Source organism: Mandrillus leucophaeus, unplaced genomic scaffold (assembly GCF_000951045.1).
Source record: "Mandrillus leucophaeus isolate KB7577 unplaced genomic scaffold, Mleu.le_1.0 Scaffold1865, whole genome shotgun sequence".
Classification (NCBI taxonomy): domain Eukaryota; kingdom Metazoa; phylum Chordata; class Mammalia; order Primates; family Cercopithecidae; genus Mandrillus; species Mandrillus leucophaeus.
Genome location: NW_012101882.1, coordinates 2,182 through 10,159, shown reverse-complemented (window position 1 = coordinate 10,159; position 7,978 = coordinate 2,182). Strand labels below are relative to the sequence as shown.

The window sequence follows — 7,978 nt, the reverse complement described above, 5'->3', positions numbered from 1 at the left end:
TCTGCACAATAAATAAAACAATCAACAAAATACAGAGATAGTATATTGCATGGGAGAGAATATTTGTAATCCATATGTGGGATAATATGATACTATCCAAATTATATGTCACACTAATCAATATGAAAAAAACCCCACAGCAGAACAAAACAAAAACCAATTTTATTATTGATTGAGCAAAATATCTAAATAGCTTTTTTTCATAGACTTAAAAATGGACAGCTGATATATAAAAGCATTCTCAACATCACCAATTATCAGAGTAATTAAAATCAAAATCACAATGAGATACCACATTATCGTGGTGTTAGGATAGCTATTATAGAAAAGTCAAAAGATAAAAAGTGTTGGAGTGAAAAGAAAAGAGAATATTTTTACACTGTTGTTGAGCGTGTCCATTGGTGCAGCCATTGTTAAAAAAAAGTATGGAGATTCCTTAAAATTTGTAAAGTAGAAGTACCAGTAATCCCAATTTGGAGTATGTAGCCAAATGACAAAAACAGTATAGCCAAGGGTATCTGCACTCTTCTGATACAAATAAATGGATAAACCGTGTGAGAGAGGTAATTTCAGCTGTCATAAAGAAATTATTTTATTTACAACAATATTGATAAACCTTGCAGACATTATGCCTTTCGATACCTACATTCCCGTGGCCTCTTGGCTCCCCAAGCATCCATTATGGCTCCAGTGCAGTCCTCCTCACAGTACCAGTGAAGGGAATGTAAATGCAGAATATACTGAGGAGGAAAATGAGAACAAAAAATTGGCCCATGTATTAGAGTGATTGTCATTGGATCACCTGTGTTTTATACACGGTCACTCTTTATCATTACTGCTGTAAAACCTGCCACAATTGAAAGAGAAAATGATCCTGAGCATGCTCTTTGAATCCCTGAAGTTGGTGTCAGTAAGTTTCATGCAGAAATTTACTTTGACCATGACTTAAAAAGTTATGTCCTTGTAGATCAAGGCAGTCAAAAGGGGACAATTGTTAATGGAAAATGGATTGTTCAACTGGAAATTGATGTGACCCTTATGTACTTGAACATAGTCATGAAGTGAAAATTGGAGAGACTGTGTTACCCTTTAACATGCACCCTAGCAGTGATACCTGGGTTGGCTGTGAACCACAAGTTAGAGCTCACCCTTGCCTTGATAAGAAAGATGAATTGCTAATTGGACCGACTCTAAGTAAGGAGAAAAAATAGTTGGAAATAAAATAATTAAAGAAAATACAAGTAAAATATGTTTACAGAAACAGACTATGACATTGAGGAATTTAAAATATAAAATATAAAAATAGAGGTGGAAAACATAGTGAGCAGATTGGAAGTGAAGGAACTTTGCAAAGAGATAATTCTCCTGCATCTGTTCTTTCTGAAATTACTGACAGGAACAGAAGAAAGATGTTGGAGAAGATGGGTTGGATAAAAGGTGAGGGCCTGGGGAAGGATGGCTGGGAATGAAAACTCTGATTCAGCTTCAGCTTCAGTGAACACGTGTAGACTTGGGGACAGGCAATCAACCCTCAGTTGAAGATGTTCACCTTCTCCAAAACAAAAACAAACTGGGACAAAGCATGTGATAGGTTTGCTGAAAACTTCCCAGAAACTAAACCTTAAAAGAAATGACCTAAGGACCATGCCTTGGGTAAAAGGGAACGTAGAGTGCAGGTTAATCATAGAGAAAAACTCAAGCTTTCTTAAAAATAGAGTTTGGAAACTCATATATTTTATTTTATTTTATTTTATTTTATTTTATTTTATTTTATTTTTTGCAGAACTTTTATTCCCCAAAGAGTCTGTGGCACACAGGAACTGTGTCAGAGTTTACCCTTTCCTGGTTCAGAAATGTGTAATAAAGTTTGGTTTGCAGCTTGCAAAAATCACTTTTTAAACTAATACATTGTGACTGAATCAAGTTATGCAGTTACTGGACTAAAGTTTACAGGGCACAGATGAGTTTATCAAACTTCATTATTTTATTTTATCTTGTCATTTACGACATCCATATAAGCAAAAATCCATATAAGCAAAACTCATGTAACCACTAATAACTGAAATGTACATTTGTCTTTTTCTCCATATAGTCACAGTAAGATGCACAGCAAGAGAAACACCAAAAGTTTATAAAACTAAATCTGACTATATGCATCCTCTTTTATGCCCTTTAGAACCTAGATAAAAGAACCTCTTATACTTGATATAACCTGAATAATATTATTGAAGAGCTAATAAACTAGTGACATATTATAGAAAATTAGTGTTTTACTGTCTTCTTCTGTGAAGAATCTGTTTATTGGTACTACACATTCAGCATTTTATCTTTGGCTTGTTTCATAGCTAACAAGATATTTAGATATGAACAACTGAGTAGAGTATTGATATAGTGTGCTGGTATTTGTAGTTTTCATAAATATTATTGCAGGCAATGGAGTTGCACCAGAGAAATCTGAGTTCTAGTACAAAAGGAATACTTAGCGAGGACTTCAAGTTTAAGATATTTATTGAAAATGTCCTCAATTGCAATACAAACATTATAAAGGTTTTTAAAACATTCTTTTCAGTAAATTATGAATTAAACAAAAAATTTAAATGATAGCTTTTATGGAGGTAGGGAAATGCTAATGAAGTAGAATGGCAATTGAAGCCAAAAGATCTGAATTCAGGTGAACAATTTTGCCCATATTAGTTTTATGTTAAAGGAAACAATGATTCTGACCACATACTGTTTACTGCAGTAAAGTATTTCAGAAATTTGTGCATAATACATAATTAATTTTCTAATGGTAAAAAAGGAACCACATCCTACAAATTATTCCAAAACTGTCTATTGAAGAGCGTGGCATATCAAATGAAGAAACTTGGAATTTCTCATGAGGTGATAATCTATGCCATAGAAAATCTATGTAAAATATTTTATTCATGTATGCAAATGTTGATATTTCTGCTTTTCAGGAAAATAACGTGCTCTAAAAGCTTAATGCAGATAACTAAAATTACCAATAAGTTGCAAGAATTCATGAAATGCCTGTTATAGTGGAAAGAAAAATATGGAAACTTCTCAGGACCAGAAGATAATAAAGGTAATGATCCAAACAAGTATCAACCTAAGAGGTCAGTGCCCCATTCAGATGGATCTGATCACAAGGATGTCAGATCTATGTGGGTTGTTCAGCTTCTGACAAGGCAAATGGAATAAACATAGATAAATTGCCTGCTGGCATCTGGAGTGTGCCGTCTTCCACATGTGAGAACTAAATCATAAATTATGTTGCAGAAAAGGATATACACTACTAGCATGAAGCATTAGATAAATTATATGGCACATAAAACTCAGATATGAGGTTTATATTTAAATGTTTGCCAATGTCATGAAAAAACAAGAAACCAAAATAATGTGGATAAAAACTATGAGCTTGTCAAATCGTATTTGGAAAAGAGGCAAATGGAAAGTAAAGTATTGAAAATGTAGTAAAACAATTTAATTTACGGCATACAAATTACATCATTAAAATAGACTGAGCTAATGAGAAGACTAGTAAACTGAAATGCTGGGTACAATTAATGTAGTCATATACTCTATGGGAGGCAAATTAATACAAAATACAAATATATTTATTTATACTTGAAGATCAGATGAAAAGAAATAAAAAAAATTTAATTGTTTTACTAGACTTTATAAACAAGAAGGCAATATTCAACGAATTAGTGGCTCCTAACTTTCAGAAATTAGAAACAAGGCATGAATCCCATCAAAGTTTAGAGTGTAATGAGTCAAAAAAAAAAAAAAAGAAACACTTAAAAGAAAAAATGGTTTTGGTTATTGTGAATACTGCTTCAATAAACATGGGAGTGCAATTATCTTTTGGACATACTGATTTTATTTCCATTTGATATATACAAAGTGGTGAGATTGCTGGATCTTATATATGGTAGTTCTATTTTTAATTTCTTGAAAAACCTCCATGCTGATTTCCCTAATGTTTGTACCAATTTACATTCTCACCAATAGTGTATAAGTGCCCATTTACAGATGACTGAAGAAAATGTTACAGACACATACACACACACACAAATAGGAATAATGTTCAGTAATAAAACAGAATGAACTTCTGTCATTTATGTCAACGTGGATGAACCCAGAGGACATTATGTTAAGTGAAATAAGCCACTCACAGAAAGAAAAAGAGCACATGATGTCACTCATATGTGAAATCTAAAAAAGTTGATCTCATAGAAGAAGAGAGTAGAATGGGGGTTACCAGATGCTAGGGAGAATGAAAGGATGAAGGAATGGGGAGAGGTTTGTCAAAGTTACAAAGTTACAGTTAGACAGGGACAATAAAGTCTAATGTTCTATTATACAGGGAATGCAGCTAATAATAAAGTCCTATTTATTCTAACAACTAGAAGAGAGGATTTTGAATTTTATGAGTACAAATAAATAATACATGTTTCAAGTGCTAGTTATACAAATTACCCATATTGGGTCATTGTACAAAATATACATGCACTGAAACATCACACTGTACCCCATAAACATGTACAATGATTATGTGTCAATTATAAATAAAATACATCTTGAAAAAAGAATGATCAAACTGCCTGACACCGAAAAGAAGAAAAACTCTTAAAAGCACTGAGATAGAAGACAGATAACCTGTGAAGCTGAGAGAAAACTCTAACCTTTGTAACAAGGTAGAAAATAGAAAAATTAATATCAATAAAATATGAAAATAAAAGCTTCGGGACAGCATACAATCTATTAACAGAGTGATAAGACAACCTATAAAATAATAGAAAATATGTGCATCTGACAAGGAGTTAATATCCAAAATATATGAGACTCAACTCAACAATAATAAAAAAACAAAGAACTCAACTAAAGAGTCAGCATAAGACGTGAATAGACAATTTTCCAAAGAAGACACAAGGAAATGCTCAACATCACTAATTATCTGAAAACTGCAATCCAGAACCACATAAGATAGTACCTCATTCCATTTAGAATGACCATTGTCAAGAAGACAAAAATAACAAAATTAGATGAGGATGTAGGGGAAAAGGAACACTTATACACAGTTGGCATGAATGTAAATTTAGTACATTTTTTGATTTCTTTTTATTAGAAACTTCATGAAAAACTGTGCAGTTTTCTCAAAACAAAAACAGAAACAAAACAAAAATGAGAAACCTAAAAATGAAACTGCGACCTAATCCTGTAATTTCACTATTGAGTGTACATTAAGAGGAAATAAAATCAGTATATTTAAGAGATATCTGCATTCCCATGTTTATCATGGCTCTATTGACAGTAGCCCAGATATGGAATCAATCTTAGTGTCCAAAAGGGATAAATAGATAAAGCCAATGTGGTGTACATACACAACGGAATAGGATTTAACCACAGAAAGAACGAAATCCGGCGCTGTGGGCTGACGCCGGTCTCTGACGTACGCCTCCCGCGCGCCAGGCCTTCCAGGCTGTTCCAGTACCAGACAGATGGGTGTCCTGCCGCAGACCCTGCTTCAGGACCACCCACCTTCCGCCTCCCAATAGCTCCGGCTTTTGCGGTCGCCGCGGCTGCTTCTCCTACTGCCGCAACTTGGAATCAAAAACGCTTCGTCGTGCTCTCAGGACAGAACCATGAACCCAGCGCAGCTGCGGTGCGTGAAGCTCCTCTTCCGCCGCCGGGCGCAGCCTGCGGAGCCTGCCGTGTCCACCTTGGCCTGAGCCCACCCGCAGGGCAGCGCCCAGTTGCTCCTGCCAGCGGCGGCCTGGGACTGACTGGAGCGGCGGGACACCTTCGGGGAGCGTGCGAAGGAGTAACCGCAGCCGCCACCTCCTCTCTCTCTCCCGAGGATGTGCAAAATTACCATGAAATTATGACTTGTCATCCTGCGAGTTACCAGTTGGAAAATTGGAGTCTAAAAAATGTTGTCACCATTTTAGCCCACCAGTTCCCCAATAGCTATATTTGGGTGATAATGTGCTCCGGAACGCATTTGCACAAATTCAGCTGGCATGATAGTGTTCTGAAAAGTAACATATTTGGTTGTCCAGAACACAATACTACATATATTAATTTTGTAACATTATATATTATATATGCACTATTGAACAACTACAATGAATCAAGCACTGCTATAAGAATTTTGTATTCATTATCTCTCAAGAATTCTCTTGGAGGTACATTTCAGTATCTTCAATTAAGAGGCTAATTTATAAACTGCATATATTTGAATAAGACTGAAACATGAAAGGCTTTTAAAATTACAATGTTGAATAAGGAAAGAGCATTATAGAAGTCTATACAGCATGCATCTTTACAGAAAGTTTTAAAACTTACAAAGTTAAATAATGTGTTATTTAGAGACACCTACATATGTAGTATAATTGATAATAAAAGTCAAAGGAATTATACTTTATCAAAACTGAGGATGAATGATGATTTTCTGAGGTAGAGAGGCAAAGAGTTATATTTGGGAAAGACCGTGTAGACAGTACAGACAGCTTCAAATATAGGAGTAAAGTTTTATTAAGTAATTGATAGGTACAGGGTGTTGAATTTTTTTTCTACACACACACACACACACACACACGAGTTGGCCCTGTATATTCGTGAATACCACATCTGTGAATTCAAACCAACCTTGAATCAAATGCAGTTAAGCATACAATGTTTATTTTTGTACTGAACATGTACAGACATTATTGTCATTATTCCCTCAGCAATACAAAACTATTTAAAAAGCATTTATGTTCCATTAAATATAATAAGTAATGTAGAGATGAATCAAGTAGTATACAAGAGATTGTGTATAGGTTATATGAAAATAATCCTTCTCTTTATATAAGAGACTTAAGCATCTAGGATTTTGGTATCCCAAGCGGGTCCTGGAACCAAACCCCTATGCATACCTGTTTATCCATAAGGACAACCATATAAAGGACAACTGTGTATGTGTATTTATATGTATAATTTTACACATACAATTATATACTAGTGCTTAATGTTATATTTTTATTATAAATGCTTGATGTAAACAAGCATTAAGTTTCTATGGCATACAGTACAATGTTTCACTTAGTCATCTTCTATCTCTACAGCAACCCCCCATGACACAAGTTTACCTATGTAACAAATCTACACTTTTACACCTGAACTTAAAATAATAGTTTAAAAAATGTTATTTTTCAAGATCTTATTGATGACATTAATTGGACACTTACTGAATTAAGTATTTTAGTGATGTTTAATATAAACTAGTTGTGTATGGATTTATGCAGTCTCATTTTACTTTTTTGTTGTTGCTGCTTATGCTTTTTATGTCATATCCAAGAAAATATTGTCAAGTTCAAAGTAATAATTCTCTCATCTTGTAAAACATGTTTGGAATATTCTATTCAAAAAAATTTATAATTATAGTTTTTACATCGAAATATTTAAGGTAGTTTTTATATACAGTGCAAGAGAAGCATCCTACATTGTTATTTTTTGTTTGGTGGGTAGTCAGTTTTCCAACATCACTTGTTGAAAAGACTATTCTTTCTCCGTTGTGTGGTCATAGCAACCCATGTGCAGGTCATCTGATTATGTTCACAAGGGTTTATTTTGGGGCTTTCTATTCTATTTCATTACCTCTTTGTCTTTATACTAGTACTTTACTGTTTTTATTTCTGTAACTTTTTGATAGGTTTTGAAATCAGAAAATATGATGCCTTTAACTTTATGCTTCGTTTCTAAAGCTATGGTGGCTATTCATGGTGGCTTGAGATTTCATATATTTTAGATTTTTTTTTTTTAATGTTTCAGTAAAAACATACCATTGTAATTTTCCTAGGGATTACATTGAACTTGTATGTCATTGTGGGCACTATTAACATTTTAACAACATGAAGCCATCTGACTCTTGAACAAGAGTGGGTTCAAGGGTGTATTGCTTAAGTTCTGCATATTTCGATATATGACG

The 7,978-nt window shown here is 34.0% G+C and overlaps 1 pseudogene; it reads left to right on the top strand.

Moving 5' to 3' along the window:
- The first annotated feature begins 628 nt into the window (after positions 1–628).
- Positions 629–5,894, top strand: LOC105538193 (annotated as a pseudogene).
- The last annotated feature ends 2,084 nt before the right edge of the window (positions 5,895–7,978 follow it).